This window comes from Salmo salar, chromosome 24 (genome assembly GCF_965601325.2).
Source record: "Salmo salar chromosome 24, fSalSal1, whole genome shotgun sequence".
NCBI classification, from domain to species: domain Eukaryota; kingdom Metazoa; phylum Chordata; class Actinopteri; order Salmoniformes; family Salmonidae; genus Salmo; species Salmo salar.
The window spans coordinates 26,197,077-26,221,850 of record NC_138314.1 but is presented as its reverse complement, the minus strand read 5'-3'; positions in this window follow the sequence as shown (position 1 = coordinate 26,221,850).

The following is a 24,774-nucleotide window of genomic DNA, read 5'->3' as shown; positions in this document are numbered from 1 at the left end:
CTCTACCCTGCACCTTAGAGATGTTACTAGCCGGCTACAACTCGACACACTACCCTGCACCTTAGTCACTGTTACTAGCCGGCTACCACTCGATACTCTACCCTGCACCTTAGAGACTGTTACTAGCCGGCTACCACTCGACCCTGAAGCTTAGTCACTGTTACTAGCCGGCTACCACTCGATACTCTACCCTGCACCTTAGAGACTGTTACTAGCCGGCTACCACTCGACACTCTACCCTGCACCTTAGTTACTGTTACTAGCCGGCTACCACTCGACACACTACCCTGCACCTTAGAGATGTTACTAGCCGGCTACCACTCGAAACTCTACCCTGCACCTTAGAGACTGTTACTAGCCGGCTACCACTCGACACACTACCCTGCACCTTAGTCACTGTTATTTGCCGGCTACCACTCGATACTCTACCCTGCACCTTAGAGATGTTACTAGCCGGCTACAACTCGACACACTACCCTGCACCTTAGTCACTGTTACTAGCCGGCTACCACTCGATACTCTACCCTGCACCTTAGAGACTGTTACTAGCCAGCTACCACTCGATACTCTACCCTGCACCTAAGAGATGTTACTAGCCGGCTACCACTCGAAACTCTACCCTGCACCGTAGAGACTGTTACTAGCCGGCTACCACTCAACACTCTACCCTGCACCTCAGTCACTGTTACTAGCCGGCTACCACTCAACACTCTACCCTGCACCTTAGTCACTGTTACTAGCCGGCTACCACTCGATACTCTACCCTGCACCTAAGAGATGTTACTAGCCGGCTACCACTCGAAACTCTACCCTGCACCTTAGAGACTGTTACTAGCCGGCTACCACTCGACACTCTGCCCTGCACCTTAGTCACTGTTAATAGCCAGCTACCACTCGATACCCTACCCTGCACCTTAGTCACTGTTACTAGCCGGCTACCACTCGACACACTACCCTGCACCTTAGTCACTGTTATTAGCCGGCTACCACTCGAAACTCTACCCTGCACCTTAGAGACTGTTACTAGCCGGTTACCACTCTATACTCTACCCTGAACCTAAGTCACTGTTACTAGCCGGCTACCACTCGATACTCTACCCTGCACCTTAGTCACTGTTACTAGCCTGCTACCGCTCGATACTCGACCCTGCACCTTAGTCACTGTTACTAGCCAGCTACCGCTCGACACTCTACCCTGAACCTTAGTCACTGTTACTAGCCAGCTACCACTCGACACTCTACCCTGAACCTTAGTCACTGTTACTAGCCGGCTACCACTCGATACTCTACCCTGCACCTTAGTCACTGTTAATAGCCGGCTACCACTCGACACTCTAGCCTGCACCTTAGAGACTGTTAATAGCCGGCTACCACTCTATACTCTACCCTGAACCTTAGTCACTGTTACTAGCCTGCTACCACTCTATACTCTACCCTGAACCTTAGTCACTGTTACTAGCAGGCTACCACTCGATACTCTACAGTGCACTTTAGTCACTGTTACTAGCCGGCTACCACTCTATACTCTACCCTGAACCTTAGTCACTGTTACTAGCCGGCTACCACTCGATACTCTACCCTGCGCCTTAGTCACTGTTACTAGCCGGCTACCACTCGACACTCTACCCTGAACCTTAGTCACTGTTACTAGCCGGCTACCACTCGATACTCTACCCTGCACCTTAGTCACTGTTACTAGCCGGCTACCGCTCGATACTCGACCCTGCACCTTAGTCACTGTTACTAGCCAGCTACCGCTCGACACTCTACCCTGAACCTTAGTCACTGTTACTAGCCGGCTACCACTCGACACTCTACCCTGAACCTTAGTCACTGTTACTAGCCGCCTACCACTCGATACTCTACCCTGCACCTTAGTCACTGTTACTAGCCAGCTACCACTCGACACTCTGCCCTGAACCTTAGTCACTGTTACTAGCCGGCTACCACTCGATACTCTACCCTGCACCTTAGTCACTGTTACTAGCAGGCTACCACTCGATACTCTACCCTGCACTTTAGTCACTGTTACTAGCCGGCTACCACTGTATACTCTACCCTGAACCTTAGTCACTGTTACTAGCCGGCTACCACTCGATACTCTACCCTCCACCTTAGAGACTGTTACTAGCCGGCTACCACTCGATACTCTACCCTGCACTTTAGTCACTGTTACTAGCCGGCTACCACTCGACACTCTACCCTGAACCTTAGTCACTGTTACTAGCCGGCTACCACTCGATACTCTACCCTGCACCTTAGTCACTGTTACTAGCCGGCTACCACTCGATACTCTACCCTGAACCTAAGAGATGTTAATAGCCGGCTACCACTCGAAACTCTACCCTGCACCGTAGAGACTGTTACTAGCCGGCTACCACTCGACACTCTACCCTGCACCTTAGAGACTGTTACTAGCCGGCTACCACTCGACCCTGAAGCTTAGTCACTGTTACTAGCCGGCTACCACTCGATACTCTACCCTGCACCTTAGAGACTGTTACTAGCCGGCTACCACTCGACACTCTACCCTGCACCTTAGTTACTGTTACTAGCCGGCTACCACTCGACACACTACCCTGCACCTTAGAGATGTTACTAGCCGGCTACCACTCGAAACTCTACCCTGCACCTTAGAGACTGTTACTAGCCGGCTACCACTCGACACTCTGCCCTGCACCTTAGTCACTGTTACTAGCCGGCTACCACTCGATACTCTACCCTGCACATTAGAGACTGTTACTAGCCGGCTACCACTCGACACTCTACCCTGCACCTTAGTCACTGTTACTAGCCGGCTACCACTCGATACTCTACCCTGCACCTTAGAGACTGTTACTAGCCGGCTACCACTCGACACACTACCCTGCACCTTAGTCACTGTTACTAGCCGGCTACCACTCGATACTCTACCCTGCACCTTAGAGATGTTACTAGCCGGCTACAACTCGACACACTACCCTGCACCTTAGTCACTGTTACTAGCCGGCTACCACTCGATACTCTACCCTGCACCTTAGAGACTGTTACTAGCCAGCTACCACTCGATACTCTACCCTGCACCTAAGAGATGTTACTAGCCGGCTACCACTCGAAACTCTACCCTGCACCGTAGAGACTGTTACTAGCCGGTTACCACTCAACACTCTACCCTGCACCTCAGTCACTGTTACTAGCCGGCTACCACTCAACACTCTACCCTGCACCTTAGTCACTGTTACTAGCCGGCTACCACTCGATACTCTACCCTGCACCTAAGAGATGTTACTAGCCGGCTACCACTCGAAACTCTACCCTGCACCTTAGAGACTGTTACTAGCCGGCTACCACTCGACACTCTGCCCTGCACCTTAGTCACTGTTACTAGCCAGCTACCACTCGATACCCTACCCTGCACCTTAGTCACTGTTACTAGCCGGCTACCACTCGACACTCTACCCTGCACCTTAGTCACTGTTATTAGCCTGCTACCACTCGATACTCTGCCCTGCACCTAAGAGATGTTACTAGCCGGCTACCACTCGAAACTCTACCCTGCACCGTAGAGACTGTTACTAGCCGGCTACCACTCGATACTCTACCCTGCACCTTAGAGACTGTTACTAGCCGGTTACCAATCGATACTCTACCATGCACCTTAGAGACTGTTACTAGCCGGCTACCACTCGACACTCTACCCTGCACCTTAGAGACTGTTACTAGCCACCTACCACTCGACACTCTACCCTGCACCTTAGAGACTGTTACTAGCCGGCTACCACTCGATACTCTACCCTGCACCTTAGAGACTGTTACTAGCCGGCTACCACTCGACCCTGAAGCTTAGTCACTGTTACTAGCCGGCTACCACTCGATACTCTACCCTGCACCTTAGAGACTGTTACTAGCCGGCTACCACTCGACACTCTACCCTGCACCTTAGTTACTGTTACTAGCCGGCTACCACTCGACACACTACCCTGCACCTTAGAGATGTTACTAGCCGGCTACCACTCAACACTCTACCCTGCACCTCAGTCACTGTTACTAGCCGGCTACCACTCAACACTCTACCCTGCACCTTAGTCACTGTTACTAGCCGGCTACCACTCGATACTCTACCCTGCACCTAAGAGATGTTACTAGCCGGCTACCACTCGAAACTCTACCCTGCCGCTTAGAGACTGTTACTAGCCGGCTACCACTCGACACTCTGCCCTGCACCTTAGTCACTGTTAATAGCCAGCTACCACTCGATACCCTACCCTGCACCTTAGTCACTGTTACTAGCCGGCTACCACTCGACACACTACCCTGCACCTTAGTCACTGTTATTAGCCGGCTACCACTCGAAACTCTACCCTGCACCTTAGAGACTGTTACTAGCCGGTTACCACTCTATACTCTACCCTGAACCTAAGTCACTGTTACTAGCCGGCTACCACTCGATACTCTACCCTGCACCTTAGTCACTGTTACTAGCCGGCTACCGCTCGATACTCGACCCTGCACCTTAGTCACTGTTACTAGCCAGCTACCGCTCGACACTCTACCCTGAACCTTAGTCACTGTTACTAGCCAGCTACCACTCGACACTCTACCCTGAACCTTAGTCACTGTTACTAGCCGGCTACCACTCGACACTCTACCCTGCACCTTAGTCACTGTTAATAGCCGGCTACCACTCGACACTCTAGCCTGCACCTTAGAGACTGTTAATAGCCGGCTACCACTCTATACTCTACCCTGAACCTTAGTCACTGTTACTAGCCTGCTACCACTCTATACTCTACCCTGAACCTTAGTCACTGTTACTAGCAGGCTACCACTCGATACTCTACAGTGCACTTTAGTCACTGTTACTAGCCGGCTACCACTCTATACTCTACCCTGAACCTTAGTCACTGTTACTAGCCGGCTACCACTCGATACTCTACCCTGCGCCTTAGTCACTGTTACTAGCCGGCTACCACTCGACACTCTACCCTGAACCTTAGTCACTGTTACTAGCCGGCTACCACTCGATACTCTACCCTGCACCTTAGTCACTGTTACTAGCCGGCTACCGCTCGATACTCGACCCTGCACCTTAGTCACTGTTACTAGCCAGCTACCGCTCGACACTCTACCCTGAACCTTAGTCACTGTTACTAGCCGGCTACCACTCGACACTCTACCCTGAACCTTAGTCACTGTTACTAGCCGCCTACCACTCGATACTCTACCCTGCACCTTAGTCACTGTTACTAGCCAGCTACCACTCGACACTCTGCCCTGAACCTTAGTCACTGTTACTAGCCGGCTACCACTCGATACTCTACCCTGCACCTTAGTCACTGTTACTAGCAGGCTACCACTCGATACTCTACCCTGCACTTTAGTCACTGTTACTAGCCGGCTACCACTGTATACTCTACCCTGAACCTTAGTCACTGTTACTAGCCGGCTACCACTCGATACTCTACCCTCCACCTTAGAGACTGTTACTAGCCGGCTACCACTCGATACTCTACCCTGCACCTTAGTCACTGTTACTAGCAGGCTACCACTCGATACTCTACCCTGCACTTTAGTCACTGTTACTAGCCGGCTACCACTGTATACTCTACCCTGAACCTTAGTCACTGTTACTAGCCGGCTACCACTCGATACTCTACCCTCCACCTTAGAGACTGTTACTAGCCGGCTACCACTCGATACTCTACCCTGCACTTTAGTCACTGTTACTAGCCGGCTACCACTCGACACTCTACCCTGAACCTTAGTCACTGTTACTAGCCGGCTACCACTCGATACTCTACCCTGCACCTTAGTCACTGTTACTAGCCGGCTACCACTCGATACTCTACCCTGAACCTAAGAGATGTTAATAGCCGGCTACCACTCGAAACTCTACCCTGCACCGTAGAGACTGTTACTAGCCGGCTACCACTCAACACTCTACCCTGCACCTCAGTCACTGTTACTAGCCGGCTACCACTCAACACTCTACCCTGCACCTTAGTCACTGTTACTAGCCGGCTACCACTCGATACTCTACCCTGCACCTAAGAGATGTTACTAGCCGGCTACCACTCGAAACTCTACCCTGCACCTTAGAGACTGTTACTAGCCGGCTACCACTCGACACTCTGCCCTGCACCTTAGTCACTGTTAATAGCCAGCTACCACTCGATACCCTACCCTGCACCTTAGTCACTGTTACTAGCCGGCTACCACTCGACACACTACCCTGCACCTTAGTCACTGTTATTAGCCGGCTACCACTCGAAACTCTACCCTGCACCTTAGAGACTGTTACTAGCCGGTTACCACTCTATACTCTACCCTGAACCTAAGTCACTGTTACTAGCCGGCTACCACTCGATACTCTACCCTGCACCTTAGTCACTGTTACTAGCCGGCTACCGCTCGATACTCGACCCTGCACCTTAGTCACTGTTACTAGCCAGCTACCGCTCGACACTCTACCCTGAACCTTAGTCACTGTTACTAGCCAGCTACCACTCGACACTCTACCCTGAACCTTAGTCACTGTTACTAGCCGGCTACCACTCGACACTCTACCCTGCACCTTAGTCACTGTTAATAGCCGGCTACCACTCGACACTCTAGCCTGCACCTTAGAGACTGTTAATAGCCGGCTACCACTCTATACTCTACCCTGAACCTTAGTCACTGTTACTAGCCTGCTACCACTCTATACTCTACCCTGAACCTTAGTCACTGTTACTAGCAGGCTACCACTCGATACTCTACAGTGCACTTTAGTCACTGTTACTAGCCGGCTACCACTCTATACTCTACCCTGAACCTTAGTCACTGTTACTAGCCGGCTACCACTCGATACTCTACCCTGCGCCTTAGTCACTGTTACTAGCCGGCTACCACTCGACACTCTACCCTGAACCTTAGTCACTGTTACTAGCCGGCTACCACTCGATACTCTACCCTGCACCTTAGTCACTGTTACTAGCCGGCTACCGCTCGATACTCGACCCTGCACCTTAGTCACTGTTACTAGCCAGCTACCGCTCGACACTCTACCCTGAACCTTAGTCACTGTTACTAGCCGGCTACCACTCGACACTCTACCCTGAACCTTAGTCACTGTTACTAGCCGCCTACCACTCGATACTCTACCCTGCACCTTAGTCACTGTTACTAGCCAGCTACCACTCGACACTCTGCCCTGAACCTTAGTCACTGTTACTAGCCGGCTACCACTCGATACTCTACCCTGCACCTTAGTCACTGTTACTAGCAGGCTACCACTCGATACTCTACCCTGCACTTTAGTCACTGTTACTAGCCGGCTACCACTGTATACTCTACCCTGAACCTTAGTCACTGTTACTAGCCGGCTACCACTCGATACTCTACCCTCCACCTTAGAGACTGTTACTAGCCGGCTACCACTCGATACTCTACCCTGCACCTTAGTCACTGTTACTAGCAGGCTACCACTCGATACTCTACCCTGCACTTTAGTCACTGTTACTAGCCGGCTACCACTGTATACTCTACCCTGAACCTTAGTCACTGTTACTAGCCGGCTACCACTCGATACTCTACCCTCCACCTTAGAGACTGTTACTAGCCGGCTACCACTCGATACTCTACCCTGCACTTTAGTCACTGTTACTAGCCGGCTACCACTCGACACTCTACCCTGAACCTTAGTCACTGTTACTAGCCGGCTACCACTCGATACTCTACCCTGCACCTTAGTCACTGTTACTAGCCGGCTACCACTCGATACTCTACCCTGAACCTAAGAGATGTTAATAGCCGGCTACCACTCGAAACTCTACCCTGCACCTTAGAGACTGTTACTAGCCGGCTACCACTCGACACACTACCCTGCACCTTAGTCACTGTTATTTGCCGGCTACCACTCGATACTCTACCCTGCACCTTAGAGATGTTACTAGCCGGCTACAACTCGACACACTACCCTGCACCTTAGTCACTGTTACTAGCCGGCTACCACTCGATACTCTACCCTGCACCTTAGAGACTGTTACTAGCCAGCTACCACTCGATACTCTACCCTGCACCTAAGAGATGTTACTAGCCGGCTACCACTCGAAACTCTACCCTGCACCGTAGAGACTGTTACTAGCCGGCTACCACTCAACACTCTACCCTGCACCTCAGTCACTGTTACTAGCCGGCTACCACTCAACACTCTACCCTGCACCTTAGTCACTGTTACTAGCCGGCTACCACTCGATACTCTACCCTGCACCTAAGAGATGTTACTAGCCGGCTACCACTCGAAACTCTACCCTGCACCTTAGAGACTGTTACTAGCCGGCTACCACTCGACACTCTGCCCTGGACCTTAGTCACTGTTAATAGCCAGCTACCACTCGATACCCTACCCTGCACCTTAGTCACTGTTACTAGCCGGCTACCACTCGACACACTACCCTGCACCTTAGTCACTGTTATTAGCCGGCTACCACTCGAAACTCTACCCTGCACCTTAGAGACTGTTACTAGCCGGTTACCACTCTATACTCTACCCTGAACCTAAGTCACTGTTACTAGCCGGCTACCACTCGATACTCTACCCTGCACCTTAGTCACTGTTACTAGCCGGCTACCGCTCGATACTCGACCCTGCACCTTAGTCACTGTTACTAGCCAGCTACCGCTCGACACTCTACCCTGAACCTTAGTCACTGTTACTAGCCAGCTACCACTCGACACTCTACCCTGAACCTTAGTCACTGTTACTAGCCGGCTACCACTCGACACTCTACCCTGCACCTTAGTCACTGTTAATAGCCGGCTACCACTCGACACTCTAGCCTGCACCTTAGAGACTGTTAATAGCCGGCTACCACTCTATACTCTACCCTGAACCTTAGTCACTGTTACTAGCCTGCTACCACTCTATACTCTACCCTGAACCTTAGTCACTGTTACTAGCAGGCTACCACTCGATACTCTACAGTGCACTTTAGTCACTGTTACTAGCCGGCTACCACTCTATACTCTACCCTGAACCTTAGTCACTGTTACTAGCCGGCTACCACTCGATACTCTACCCTGCGCCTTAGTCACTGTTACTAGCCGGCTACCACTCGACACTCTACCCTGAACCTTAGTCACTGTTACTAGCCGGCTACCACTCGATACTCTACCCTGCACCTTAGTCACTGTTACTAGCCGGCTACCGCTCGATACTCGACCCTGCACCTTAGTCACTGTTACTAGCCAGCTACCGCTCGACACTCTACCCTGAACCTTAGTCACTGTTACTAGCCGGCTACCACTCGACACTCTACCCTGAACCTTAGTCACTGTTACTAGCCGCCTACCACTCGATACTCTACCCTGCACCTTAGTCACTGTTACTAGCCAGCTACCACTCGACACTCTGCCCTGAACCTTAGTCACTGTTACTAGCCGGCTACCACTCGATACTCTACCCTGCACCTTAGTCACTGTTACTAGCAGGCTACCACTCGATACTCTACCCTGCACTTTAGTCACTGTTACTAGCCGGCTACCACTGTATACACTACCCTGAACCTTAGTCACTGTTACTAGCCGGCTACCACTCGATACTCTACCCTCCACCTTAGAGACTGTTACTAGCCGGCTACCACTCGATACTCTACCCTGCACTTTAGTCACTGTTACTAGCCGGCTACCACTCGACACTCTACCCTGAACCTTAGTCACTGTTACTAGCCGGCTACCACTCGATACTCTAACCTGCACCTTAGTCACTGTTACTAGCCGGCTACCACTCGATACTCTACCCTGAACCTAAGAGATGTTAATAGCCGGCTACCACTCGAAACTCTACCCTGCACCGTAGAGACTGTTACTAGCCGGCTACCACTCGACACTCTACCCTGCACCTTAGAGACTGTTACTAGCCGGCTACCACTAGAAACTCTACCCTGCACCTTAGAGACTGTTACTAGCCGGCTACCACTCGATACTCTACCCTGCACCTTAGAGACTGTTACTAGCCGGCTACCACTCGATACTCTACCATGCACCTTAGAGACTGTTACTAGCCGGCTACCACTCGACACTCTACCCTGCACCTTAGAGACTGTTACTAGCCGCCTACCACTCGACACTCTACCCTGCACCTTAGAGACTGTTACTAGCCGGCTACCACTCGATACTCTACCCTGCACCTTAGAGACTGTTACTAGCCGGCTACCACTCGACCTGAAGCTTAGTCACTGTTACTAGCCGGCTACCACTCGATACTCTACCCTGCACCTTAGAGACTGTTACTAGCCGGCTACCACTCGACACTCTACCCTGCACCTTAGTTACTGTTACTAGCCGGCTACCACTCGACACACTACCCTGCACCTTAGAGATGTTACTAGCCGGCTACCACTCGAAACTCTACCCTGCACCTTAGAGACTGTTACTAGCCGGCTACCACTCGACACACTACCCTGCACCTTAGTCACTGTTACTAGCCGGCTACCACTCGATACTCTACCCTGCACCTTAGAGATGTTACTAGCCGGCTACAACTCGACACTCTACCCTGCACCTTAGTCACTGTTACTAGCCGGCTACCACTCGATACTCTACCCTGCACCTTAGAGACTGTTACTAGCCGGCTACCACTCGACACACTACCCTGCACCTTAGTCACTGTTACTAGCCGGCTACCACTCGATACTCTACCCTGCACCTTAGAGATGTTACTAGCCGGCTACAACTCGACACACTACCCTGCACCTTAGTCACTGTTACTAGCCGGCTACCACTCGATACTCTACCCTGCACCTTAGAGACTGTTAGTAGCCAGCTACCACTCGATACTCTACCCTGCACCTAAGAGATGTTACTAGCCGGCTACCACTCGAAACTCTACCCTGCACCGTAGAGACTGTTACTAGCCGGCTACCACTCGATACTCTACCCTGCACCTTAGAGACTGTTACTAGCCGGCTACCAATCGATACTCTACCATGCACCTTAGAGACTGTTACTAGCCGGCTACCACTCGACACTCTACCCTGCACCTTAGAGACTGTTACTAGCCACCTACCACTCGACACTCTACCCTGCACCTTAGAGACTGTTACTAGCCGGCTACCACTCGATACTCTACCCTGCACCTTAGAGACTGTTACTAGCCGGCTACCACTCGACCCTGAAGCTTAGTCACTGTTACTAGCCGGCTACCACTCGATACTCTACCCTGCACCTTAGAGACTGTTACTAGCCGGCTACCACTCGACACTCTACCCTGCACCTTAGTTACTGTTACTAGCCGGCTACCACTCGACACACTACCCTGCACCTTAGAGATGTTACTAGCCGGCTACCACTCGAAACTCTACCCTGCACCTTAGAGACTGTTACTAGCCGGCTACCACTCGACACACTACCCTGCACCTTAGTCACTGTTACTAGCCGGCTACCACTCGATACTCTACCCTGCACCTTAGAGATGTTACTAGCCGGCTACAACTCGACACACTACCCTGCACCTTAGTCACTGTTACTAGCCGGCTACCACTCGATACTCTACCCTGCACCTTAGAGACTGTTACTAGCCAGCTACCACTCGATACTCTACCCTGCACCTAAGAGATGTTACTAGCCGGCTACCACTCGAAACTCTACCCTGCACCGTAGAGACTGTTACTAGCCGGCTACCACTCAACACTCTACCCTGCACCTCAGTCACTGTTACTAGCCAGCTACCACTCAACACTCTACCCTGCACCTTAGTCACTGTTACTAGCCGGCAACCACTCGATACTCTACCCTGCACCTAAGAGATGTTACTAGCCGGCTACCACTCGAAACTCTACCCTGCACCTTAGAGACTGTTACTAGCCGGCTACCACTCGACACTCTGCCCTGCACCTTAGTCACTGTTAATAGCCAGCTACCACTCGACACCCTACCCTGCACCTTAGTCACTGTTACTAGCCGGCTACCACTCGACACACTACCCTGCACCTTAGTCACTGTTATTAGCCGGCTACCACTCGAAACTCTACCCTGCACCTTAGAGACTGTTACTAGCCGGTTACCACTCTATACTCTACCCTGAACCTAAGTCACTGTTACTAGCCGGCTACCACTCGATACTCTACCCTGCACCTTAGTCACTGTTACTAGCCGGCTACCGCTCGATACTCGACCCTGCACCTTAGTCACTGTTACTAGCCAGCTACCGCTCGACACTCTACCCTGAACCTTAGTCACTGTTACTAGCCAGCTACCACTCGACACTCTACCCTGAACCTTAGTCACTGTTACTAGCCGGCTACCACTCGACACTCTACCCTGCACCTTAGTCACTGTTAATAGCCGGCTACCACTCGACACTCTAGCCTGCACCTTAGAGACTGTTAATAGCCGGCTACCACTCTATACTCTACCCTGAACCTTAGTCACTGTTACTAGCCTGCTACCACTCTATACTCTACCCTGAACCTTAGTCACTGTTACTAGCAGGCTACCACTCGATACTCTACCCTGCACTTTAGTCACTGTTACTAGCCGGCTACCACTCTATACTCTACCCTGAACCTTAGTCACTGTTACTAGCCGGCTACCACTCGATACTCTACCCTGCGCCTTAGTCACTGTTACTAGCCGGCTACCACTCGACACTCTACCCTGAACCTTAGTCACTGTTACTAGCCGGCTACCACTCGATACTCTACCCTGCACCTTAGTCACTGTTACTAGCCGGCTACCGCTCGATACTCGACCCTGCACCTTAGTCACTGTTACTAGCCAGCTACCGCTCGACACTCTACCCTGAACCTTAGTCACTGTTACTAGCCGGCTACCACTCGACACTCTACCCTGAACCTTAGTCACTGTTACTAGCCGCCTACCACTCGATACTCTACCCTGCACCTTAGTCACTGTTACTAGCCAGCTACCACTCGACACTCTGCCCTGAACCTTAGTCACTGTTACTAGCCGGCTACCACTCGATACTCTACCCTGCACCTTAGTCACTGTTACTAGCAGGCTACCACTCGATACTCTACCCTGCACTTTAGTCACTGTTACTAGCCGGCTACCACTGTATACTCTACCCTGAACCTTAGTCACTGTTCCTAGCCGGCTACCACTCGATACTCTACCCTCCACCTTAGAGACTGTTACTAGCCGGCTACCACTCGATACTCTACCCTGCACTTTAGTCACTGTTACTAGCCGGCTACCACTCGACACTCTACCCTGAACCTTAGTCACTGTTACTAGCCGGCTACCACTCGATACTCTACCCTGCACCTTAGTCACTGTTACTAGCCGGCTACCACTCGATACTCTACCCTGAACCTAAGAGATGTTAATAGCCGGCTACCACTCGAAACTCTACCCTGCACCGTAGAGACTGTTACTAGCCATCTACCACTCGACACTCTACCCTGCACCTTAGATACTGTTACTAGCCGGCTACCACTAGAAACTCTACCCTGCACCTTAGAGACTGTTACTAGCCGGCTACCACTCGATACTCTACCCTGCACCTTAGAGACTGTTACTAGCCGGCTACCACTCGATACTCTACCATGCACCTTAGAGACTGTTACTAGCCGGCTACCACTCGACACTCTACCCTGCAACTTAGTCACTGTTAATAGCCGGCTACCACTCGACACTCTAGCCTGCACCTTAGAGACTGTTAATAGCCGGCTACCACTCTATACTCTACCCTGAACCTTAGTCACTGTTACTAGCCTGCTACCACTCTATACTCTACCCTGAACCTTAGTCACTGTTACTAGCAGGCTACCACTCGATACTCTACCCTGCACTTTAGTCACTGTTACTAGCCGGCTACCACTCTATACTCTACCCTGAACCTTAGTCACTGTTACTAGCCGGCTACCACTCGATACTCTACCCTGCGCCTTAGTCACTGTTACTAGCCGGCTACCACTCGACACTCTACCCTGAACCTTAGTCACTGTTACTAGCCGGCTACCCCTCGATACTCTACCCTGCACCTTAGTCACTGTTACTAGCCGGCTACCGCTCGATACTCGACCCTGCACCTTAGTCACTGTTACTAGCCAGCTACCGCTCGACACTCTACCCTGAACCTTAGTCACTGTTACTAGCCGGCTACCACTCGACACTCTACCCTGAACCTTAGTCACTGTTACTAGCCGCCTACCACTCGATACTCTACCCTGCACCTTAGTCACTGTTACTAGCCAGCTACCACTCGACACTCTGCCCTGAACCTTAGTCACTGTTACTAGCCGGCTACCACTCGATACTCTACCCTGCACCTTAGTCACTGTTACTAGCAGGCTACCACTCGATACTCTACCCTGCACTTTAGTCACTGTTACTAGCCGGCTACCACTGTATACTCTACCCTGAACCTTAGTCACTGTTACTAGCCGGCTACCACTCGATACTCTACCCTCCACCTTAGAGACTGTTACTAGCCGGCTACCACTCGATACTCTACCCTGCACTTTAGTCACTGTTACTAGCCGGCTACCACTCGACACTCTACCCTGAACCTTAGTCACTGTTACTAGCCGGCTACCACTCGATACTCTACCCTGCACCTTAGTCACTGTTACTAGCCGGCTACCACTCGATACTCTACCCTGAACCTAAGAGATGTTAATAGCCGGCTACCACTCGAAACTCTACCCTGCACCGTAGAGACTGTTACTAGCCGGCTACCACTCGACACTCTACCCTGCACCTTAGATACTGTTACTAGCCGGCTACCACTAGAAACTCTACCCTGCACCTTAGAGACTGTTACTAGCCGGCTACCACTCGATACTCTACCCTGCACCTTAGAGACTGTTACTAGCCGGCTACCACTCGATACTCTACCATGCACCTTAGAGACTGTTACTAGCCGGCTACCACTCGACACTCTACCCTGCACCTTAGAGACTGTTACTAGCCGCCTACCACTCGACACTCTACCCTGCACCTTAGAGACTGTTACTAGCCGGCTACCACTCGATACTCTACCCTGCACCTTAGAGACTGTTACTAGCCGGCTACCACTCGACCCTGAAGCTTAGTCACTGTTACTAGCCGGCTACCACTCGATACTCTACCCTGCACCTTAGAGACTGTTACTAGCCGGCTACCACTCGACACTCTACCCTGCACCTTAGTTACTGTTACTAGCCGGCTACCACTCGACACACTACCCTGCACCTTAGAGATGTTACTAGCCGGCTACCACTCGAAACTCTACCCTGCACCTTAGAGACTGTTACTAGCCGGCTACCACTCGACACTCTGCCCTGCACCTTAGTCACTGTTACTAGCCGGCTACCACTCGATACTCTACCCTGCACATTAGAGACTGTTACTAGCCGGCTACTAATCGACACTCTACCCTGCACCTTAGTCACTGTTACTAGCCGGCTACCACTCGATACTCTACCCTGCACCTTAGAGACTGTTACTAGCCGGCTACCACTCGACACACTACCCTGCACCTTAGTCACTGTTACTAGCCGGCTACCACTCGATACTCTACCCTGCACCTTAGAGATGTTACTAGCCGGCTACAACTCGACACACTACCCTGCACCTTAGTCACTGTTACTAGCCGGCTACCACTCGATACTCTACCCTGCACCTTAGAGACTGTTACTAGCCAGCTACCACTCGATACTCTACCCTGCACCTAAGAGATGTTACTAGCCGGCTACCACTCGAAACTCTACCCTGCACCGTAGAGACTGTTACTAGCCGGTTACCACTCAACACTCTACCCTGCACCTCAGTCACTGTTACTAGCCGGCTACCACTCAACACTCTACCCTGCACCTTAGTCACTGTTACTAGCCGGCTACCACTCGATACTCTACCCTGCACCTAAGAGATGTTACTAGCCGGCTACCACTCGAAACTCTACCCTGCACCTTAGAGACTGTTACTAGCCGGCTACCACTCGACACTCTGCCCTGCACCTTAGTCACTGTTACTAGCCAGCTACCACTCGATACCCTACCCTGCACCTTAGTCACTGTTACTAGCCCGCTACCACTCGACACTCTACCCTGCACCTTAGTCACTGTTATTAGCCTGCTACCACTCGATACTCTGCCCTGCACCTAAGAGATGTTACTAGCCGGCTACCACTCGAAACTCTACCCTGCACTGTAGAGACTGTTACTAGCCGGCTACCACTCGATACTCTACCCTGCACCTTAGAGACTGTTACTAGCCGGCTACCAATCGATACTCTACCATGCACCTTAGAGACTGTTACTAGCCGGCTACCACTCGACACTCTACCCTGCACCTTAGAGACTGTTACTAGCCACCTACCACTCGACACTCTACCCTGCACCTTAGAGACTGTTACTAGCCGGCTACCACTCGATACTCTACCCTGCACCTTAGAGACTGTTACTAGCCGGCTACCACTCAACCCTGAAGCTTAGTCACTGTTACTAGCCGGCTACCACTCGATACTCTACCCTGCACCTTAGAGACTGTTACTAGCCGGCTACCACTCGACACTCTACCCTGCACCTTAGTTACTGTTACTAGCCGGCTACCACTCGACACACTACCCTGCACCTTAGAGATGTTACTAGCCGGCTACCACTCGAAACTCTACCCTGCACCTTAGAGACTGTTACTAGCCGGCTACCACTCGACACACTACCCTGCACCTTAGTCACTGTTACTAGCCGGCTACCACTCGATACTCTACCCTGCACCTTAGAGATGTTTCTAGCCGGCTACAACTCGACACACAACCCTGCACCTTAGTCACTGTTACTAGCCGGCTACCACTCGATACTCTACCCTGCACCTTAGAGACTGTTACTAGCCAGCTACCACTCGATACTCTACCCTGCACCTAAGAGATGTTACTAGCCGGCTACCACTCGAAACTCTACCCTGCACCGTAGAGACTGTTACTAGCCGGCTACCACTCAACACTCTACCCTGCACCTCAGTCACTGTTACTAGCCGGCTACCACTCAACACTCTACCCTGCACCTTAGTCACTGTTACTAGCCGGCTACCACTCGATACTCTACCCTGCACCTAAGAGATGTTACTAGCCGGCTACCACTCGAAACTCTACCCTGCACCTTAGAGACTGTTACTAGCCGGCTACCACTCGACACTCTGCCCTGCACCTTAGTCACTGTTAATAGCCAGCTACCACTCGATACCCTACCCTGCACCTTAGTCACTGTTACTAGCCGGCTACCACTCGACACTCTGCCCTGCACCTTAGTCACTGTTACTAGCCAGCTACCACTCGATACCCTACCCTGCACCTTAGTCACTGTTACTAGCCGGCTACCACTCGACACTCTACCCTGCACCTTAGTCACTGTTATTAGCCTGCTACCACTCGATACTCTACCCTGCACCTTAGAGACTGTTACTAGCCGGTTACCACTCTATACTCTACCCTGAACCTAAGTCACTGTTACCAGCCGGCTACCACTCGATACTCTACCCTGCACCTTAGTCACTGTTACTAGCCGGCTACCGCTCGATACTCGACCCTGCACCTTAGTCACTGTTACTAGCCAGCTACCGCTCGACACTCTACCCTGAACCTTAGTCACTGTTACTAGCCAGCTACCACTCGACACTCTACCCTGAACCTTAGTCACTGTTACTAGCCGGCTACCACTCGACACTCTACCCTGCACCTTAGTCACTGTTAATAGCCGGCTACCACTCGACACTCTGGCCTGCACCTTAGAGACTGTTAATTGCCGGCTACCACTCGATACTCTACCTTGCACCTTAGTCACTGTTACTAGCCGACTACCACTCTATACTCTACCCTGAACCTTAGTCACTGTTACTAGCCTGCTACCACTCTATACTCTACCCTGAACCTTAGTCACTGTTACTAGCAGGCTACCACTCGATACTCTACCCTGCACTTTAGTCACTGTTACTAGCCGGCTACCACTCTATACTCTACCCTGAACCTTAGTCACTGTTACTAGCCGGCTACCACTCGATACTCTACCCTGCGCCTTAGTCACTGTTACTAGCCGGCTACCACTCGACACTCTACCCTGCACCTTAGTCACTGTTACTAGCCGGCTACCACTCGATACTCTACCCTGCACCTTAGAGACTGTTACTAGCCGGCTACCACTCGACACACTACCCTGCACCTTAGTCACTGTTACTAGCCGGCTACCACTCGATACTCTACCCTGCACCTTAGAGATGTTACTAGCCGGCTACAACTCGACACACTACCCTGCACCTTAGTCACTGTTACTAGCCGGCTACCACTCGATACTCTACCCTGCACCTTAGAGACTGTTACTAGCCAGCTACCACTCGATACTCTACCCTGCACCTAAGAGATGTTACTAGCCGGCTACCACTCGAAACTCTACCCTGCACCGTAGAGACTGTTACTAGCCGGTTACCACTCAACACTCTACCCTGCACCTCAGTCACTGTTACTAGCCGGCTACCACTCAACACTCTACCCTGCACCTTAGTCACTGTTACTAGCCGGCTACCACTCGATACTCTACCCTGCACCTAAGAGATGTTACTAGCCGGCTACCACTCGAAACTCTACCCTGCACCTTAGAGACTGTTACTAGCCGGCTACCACTCGACACTCTGCCCTGCACCTTAGTCACTGTTACTAGCCAGCTACCACTCGATACCCTACCCTGCACCTTAGTCACTGTTACTAGCCGGCTACCACTCGACACTCTACCCTGCACCTTAGTCACTGTTATTAGCCTGCTACCACTCGATACTCTACCCTGCACCTTAGAGACTGTTACTAGCCGGTTACCACTCTATACTCTACCCTGAACCTAAGTCACTGTTACCAGCCGGCTACCACTCGATACTCTACCCTGCACCTTAGTCACTGTTACTAGCCGGCTACCGCTCGATACTCGACCCTGCACCTTAGTCACTGTTACTAGCCAGCTACCGCTCGACACTCTACCCTGAACCTTAGTCACTGTTACTAGCCAGCTACCACTCGACACTCTACCCTGAACCTTAGTCACTGTTACTAGCCGGCTACCACTCGACACTCTACCCTGCACCTTAGTCACTGTTAATAGCCGGCTACCACTCGACACTCTGGCCTGCACCTTAGAGACTGTTAATTGCCGGCTACCACTCGATACTCTACCTTGCACCTTAGTCACTGTTACTAGCCGGCTACCACTCTATACTCTACCCTGAACCTTAGTCACTGTTACTAGCCTGCTACCACTCTATACTCTACCCTGAACCTTAGTCACTGTTACTAGCAGGCTACCACTCGATACTCTACCCTGCACTTTAGTCACTGTTACTAGCCGGCTACCACTCTATACTCTACCCTGAACCTTAGTCACTGTTACTAGCCGGCTACCACTCGATACTCTACCCTGCGCCTTAGTCACTGTTACTAGCCGGCTACCACTCGACACTCTACCCTGAACCTTAGTCACTGTTACTAGCCGGCTACCACTCGATACTCTACCCTGCACCTTAGTCACTGTTACTAGCCGGCTACCGCTCGATACTCGACCCTGCACCTTAGTCACTGTTACTAGCCAGCTACCGCTCGACACTCTACCCTGCACCTTAGTCACTGTTACTAGCCGGCTACCACTCGACACTCTACCCTGAACCTTAGTCACTGTTACTAGCTGCCTACCACTCGATACTCTACCCTGCACCTTAGTCACTGTTACTAGCCAGCTACCACTCGACACTCTACCCTGAACCTTAGTCACTGTTACTAGCCGGCTACCACTCGACACTCTACCCTGCACCTTAGTCACTGTTACTAGCAGGCTACCACTCGATACTCTACCCTGCGCCTTAGTCACTGTTACTAGCCGGCTACCACTCGACACTCTACCCTGAACCTTAGTCACTGTTACTAGCCGGCTACCACTCGATACTCTACCCTGCACCTTAGTCACTGTTACTAGCCGGCTACCGCTCGATACTCGACCCTGCACCTTAGTCACTGTTACTAGCCAGCTACCGCTCGACACTCTACCCTGCACCTTAGTCACTGTTACTAGCCGGCTACCACTCGACACTCTACCCTGAACCTTAGTCACTGTTACTAGCTGCCTACCACTCGATACTCTACCCTGCACCTTAGTCACTGTTACTAGCCAGCTACCACTCGACACTCTACCCTGAACCTTAGTCACTGTTACTAGCCGGCTACCACTCGACACTCTACCCTGCACCTTAGTCACTGTTACTAGCAGGCTACCACTCGATACTCTACCCTGCACTTTAGTCATTGTTACTAGCCGGCTACCACTGTATACTCTACCCTGAACCTTAGTCACTGTTACTAGCCTGCTACCACTCGATACTCTACCCTGAACCTTAGTCACTGTTACTAGCCGGCTACCACTCGATACTCTACCCTGCACCTTAGTCACTGTTACTAGCCGGCTACCACTAGAAACTCTACCCTGCACCTTAGAGACTGTTACTAGCCGGCTACCACTCGATACTCTACCCTGCACCTTAGTCACTGTTACTAGCCGGCTACCACTCGACACTCTACCCTGCACCTTAGTCACTGTTACTAGCCTGCTACCACTCGATACTCTACCCTGAACCTTAGTCACTGTTACTAGCCGGCTACCACTCGATACTCTACCCTGCACCTTAGTCACTGTTACTAGCCGGCTACCACTAGAAACTCTACCCTGCACCTTAGAGACTGTTACTAGCCGGCTACCACTCGACACTCTGCCCTGCACCTTAGTCACTGTTAATAGCCAGCTACCACTCGATACCCTACCCTGCACCTTAGTCACTGTTACTAGCCGGCTACCACTCGACACACTACCCTGCACCTTAGTCACTGTTATTAGCCGGCTACCACTCGAAACTCTACCCTGCACATTTTACATTTTTACATTTTAGTCATTTAGCAGACGCTCTTATCCAGAGCGACTTACAAATTGGTGCATTCACCTATAATATCCAGTGGAACAACCACTTTACAATAGTGCATCTAAATCTTTTAAGGGGGGGGTTAGAAGGATTACTTTATCCTATCCCAGGTATTCCTTGAAGAGGTGGGGTTTCAGGTGTCTCCGGAAGGTGGTGATTGACTCCGCTGTCCTGGCGTCGTGAGGGAGCTTGTTCCACCATTGGGGTGCCAGAGCAGCGAACAGTTTTGACTGGGCTGAGCGGGAACTGTGCTTCCTCAGAGGTAGGGAGGCGAGCAGGCCAGAGGTGGATGAACGGAGTGCCCTTGTTTGGGTGTAGGGCCTGATCAGAGCCTGAAGGTACGGAGGTGCCGTTCCCCTCACAGCTCCGTAGGCAAGCACCATGGTCTTGTAGCGGATGCGAGCTTCGACTGGAAGCCAGTGGAGAGAGCGGAGGAGCGGGGTGACGTGAGAGAACTTGGGAAGGTTGAACACCAGACGGGCTGCGGCGTTCTGGATGAGTTGTAGGGGTTTAATGACACAGGCAGGGAGCCCAGCCAACAGCGAGTTGCAGTAATCCAGACGGGAGATGACAAGTGCCTGGATTAGGACCTGCGCCGCTTCCTGTGTGAGGCAGGGTCGTACTCTGCGAATGTTGTAGAGCATGAACCTACAGGATCGGGTCACCGCCTTGATGTTGGTGGAGAACGACAGGGTGTTGTCCAGGGTCACGCCAAGGCTCTTAGCACTCTGGGAGGAGGACACAAGGGAGTTGTCAACCGTGATGGCGAGATCATGGAACGGGCAGTCCTTCCCCGGGAGGAAGAGCAGCTCCGTCTTGCCGAGGTTCAGCTTGAGGTGGTGATCCGTCATCCACACTGATATGTCTGCCAGACATGCAGAGATGCGATTCGCCACCTGGTTGTCAGAAGGGGGAAAGGAGAAGATTAATTGTGTGTCGTCTGCATAGCAATGATATGAGAGACCATGTGAGGATATGACAGAGCCAAGTGACTTGGTGTATAGCGAGAATAGGAGTGGGCCAAGAACAGAGCCCTGGGGGACACCAGTGGTGAGAGCACGTGGTGCGGAGACAGATTCTCGCCACGCCACCTGGTAGGAGCGACCTGTCAGGTAGGACGCAATCCAAGCGTGCGCGGTGCCGGAGATGCCCAGCTTGGAGAGGGTGGAGAGGAGGATCTGATGGTTCACGGTATCAAAGGCAGCAGATAGGTCTAGAAGGATGAGAGCAGAGGAGAGAGAGTTAGCTTTAGCAGTGCGGAGAGCCTCCGTGACACAGAGAAGAGCAGTCTCAGTTGAATGCCCAGTCTTGAAACCTGACTGATTAGGATCAAGAAGGTCATTCTGAGAGAGATAGCAAGAGAGCTGGCCAAGCACGGCGCGTTCAAGAGTTTTGGAGAGAAAGGAAAGAAGGGATACTGGCCTGTAGTTGTTGACATCGGAGGGATCGAGTGTAGGTTTTTTCAGAAGGGGTGCAACTCTCGCTCTCTTGAAGACGGAAGGGACGTAGCCAGCGGTCAAGGATGCGTTGATGAGCGAGGTGAGGTAGGGGAGAAGGTCTCCGGAAATGGTCTGGAGAAGAGAGGAGGGGATAGGGTCAAGTGGGCAGGTTGTTGGGCGGCCGGCCGTCACAAGACGCGAGAGTTCATCTGGAGAGAGAGGGGAGAAAGAGGTCAAAGCACAGGGTAGGGCAGTGTGAGCAGGACCAGCAGTGTCGTTTGACTTAGCAAACGAGGATCGGATGTCGTCAACCTTCTTTTCAAAATGGTTGACGAAGTCATCCGCAGAGAGGGAGGAGGGGGGGGGGGGGAGGGGGAGGAGGATTAAGGAGGGAGGAGAAGGTAGCAAAGAGCTTCCTAGGGTTAGAGGCAGATGCTTGGAGTTTAGAGTGGTAGAAAGTGGCTTTAGCAGCAGAGACAGAAGAGGAAAATGTAGAGAGGAGGGAGTGAAAGGATGCCAGGTCCGCAGGGAGGCGAGTTTTCCTCCATTTCCGCTCGGCTGCCCGGAGCCCTGTTCTGTGAACTCGCAGTGAGTCGTCGAGCCACGGAGCAGGAGGGGAGGACCGAGCCGGCCTGGAGGATAGGGGACAGAGGAAATCAAAGGATGCAGAGAGGGAGGAGAGGAGGGTTGAGGAGGCAGAATCAGGAGATAGGTTGGAGAAGGTTTGAGCAGAGGGAAGAGATGATAGGATGGAAGAGGAGAGAGTAGCGGGAGAGAGAGAGCGAAGGTTGGGACGGCGCAATACCATCCGAGTAGGGGGAGAGTGAGAAGTGTTGGATGAGAGCGAGAGGGAAAAGGATACAAGGTAGTGGTCGGAGACTTGGAGGGGAGTTGCAATGAGATTAGTGGAAGAATAGCATCTAGTAAAGATGAGGTCAAGCGTATTGCCTGCCTTGTGAGTAGGGGGGGAAGGTGAGAGGGTGAGGTCGAAAGAGGAGAGGAGTGGAAAGAAGGAGGCAGAGAGGAATGAGTCAAAGGTAGACGTGGGGAGGTTAAAGTCACCCAGAACTGTGAGAGGTGAGCCATCCTCAGGAAAGGAACTTATCAAGGCGTCAAGCTCATTGATGAACTCTCCAAGGGAACCTGGAGGGCGATAAATGATAAGGATGTTAAGCTTGAAAGGGCTGGTAACTGTGACAGCATGGAATTCAAATGAGGAGATAGACAGATGGGTCAGGGGAGAAAGAGAGAATGTCCACTTGGGAGAGATGAGGATTCCAGTGCCACCACCCCGCTGGCTCGATGCTCTAGGGGTATGCGAGAACACGTAGTCAGACGAGGAGAGAGCAGTAGGAGTAGCAGTGTTATCTGTGGTGATCCATGTTTCCGTCAGCGCCAGGAAGTCTAGGGACTGGAGGGTAGCATAGGCTGAGATGAACTCAGCCTTGTTGGCCGCAGACCGGCAGTTCCAGAGGCTGCCGGAGACCTGGAACTCCACGTGGGTCGTGCGCGCTGGGACCACCAGGTTAGAGCGGCAGCGGCCACGCGGTGTGGAGCGTTTGTATGGCCTGTGCAGAGGAGAGAGAACAGGGATAGGCGGACACATAGTAGACAAGCTACAGAAGAGGCTACGCTAATGCAAATGAGATTGGAGTGACAAGTGGACTACACGTCTCGAATGTTCAGGAAGTTAAGCTTACGTTGCAAAAATGTTATTGACTAAAATGATACAGTACTGCTGGCTGGTGGAGTAGGCTAACTAGCAGTGGCTGCGTTGTTGACTTTGAACGTGTAGCTGGCTAGGTAACCTCGGTAGTTTCAGTACTACACCTTGTCATGATACAAAGCAACTTTGTAGCTAGCTAGCTAACATAACACTAATCAAGACGTTCCTTGTAGTGTATTTAGTTTCAACAATGCTGCTCGTCGGTAATAGTTGGCTAGGTTAGGAAAAATGGCGTCGCGGGGGACGGAAATAGCTGGCTAGCTAACCTCGATGGCTGGCTAGCTAACAATTATCAATTAACAATTATCAAGCTATGACAAAGACAACTAGGTAGCTCGCTAGGTAACACTGCACTAGTCACTAGAGACTGTTACTAGCCGGTTACCACTCTATACTCTACCCTGAACCTAAGTCACTGTTACTAGCCGGCTACCACTCGATACTCTACCCTGCACCTTAGTCACTGTTACTAGCCGGCTACCGCTCGATACTCGACCCTGCACCTTAGTCACTGTTACTAGCCAGCTACCGCTCGACACTCTACCCTGAACCTTAGTCACTGTTACTAGCCAGCTACCACTCGACACTCTACCCTGAACCTTAGTCACTGTTACTAGCCGGCTACCACTCGACACTCTACCCTGCACCTTAGTCACTGTTAATAGCCGGCTACCACTCGACACTCTAGCCTGCACCTTAGAGACTGTT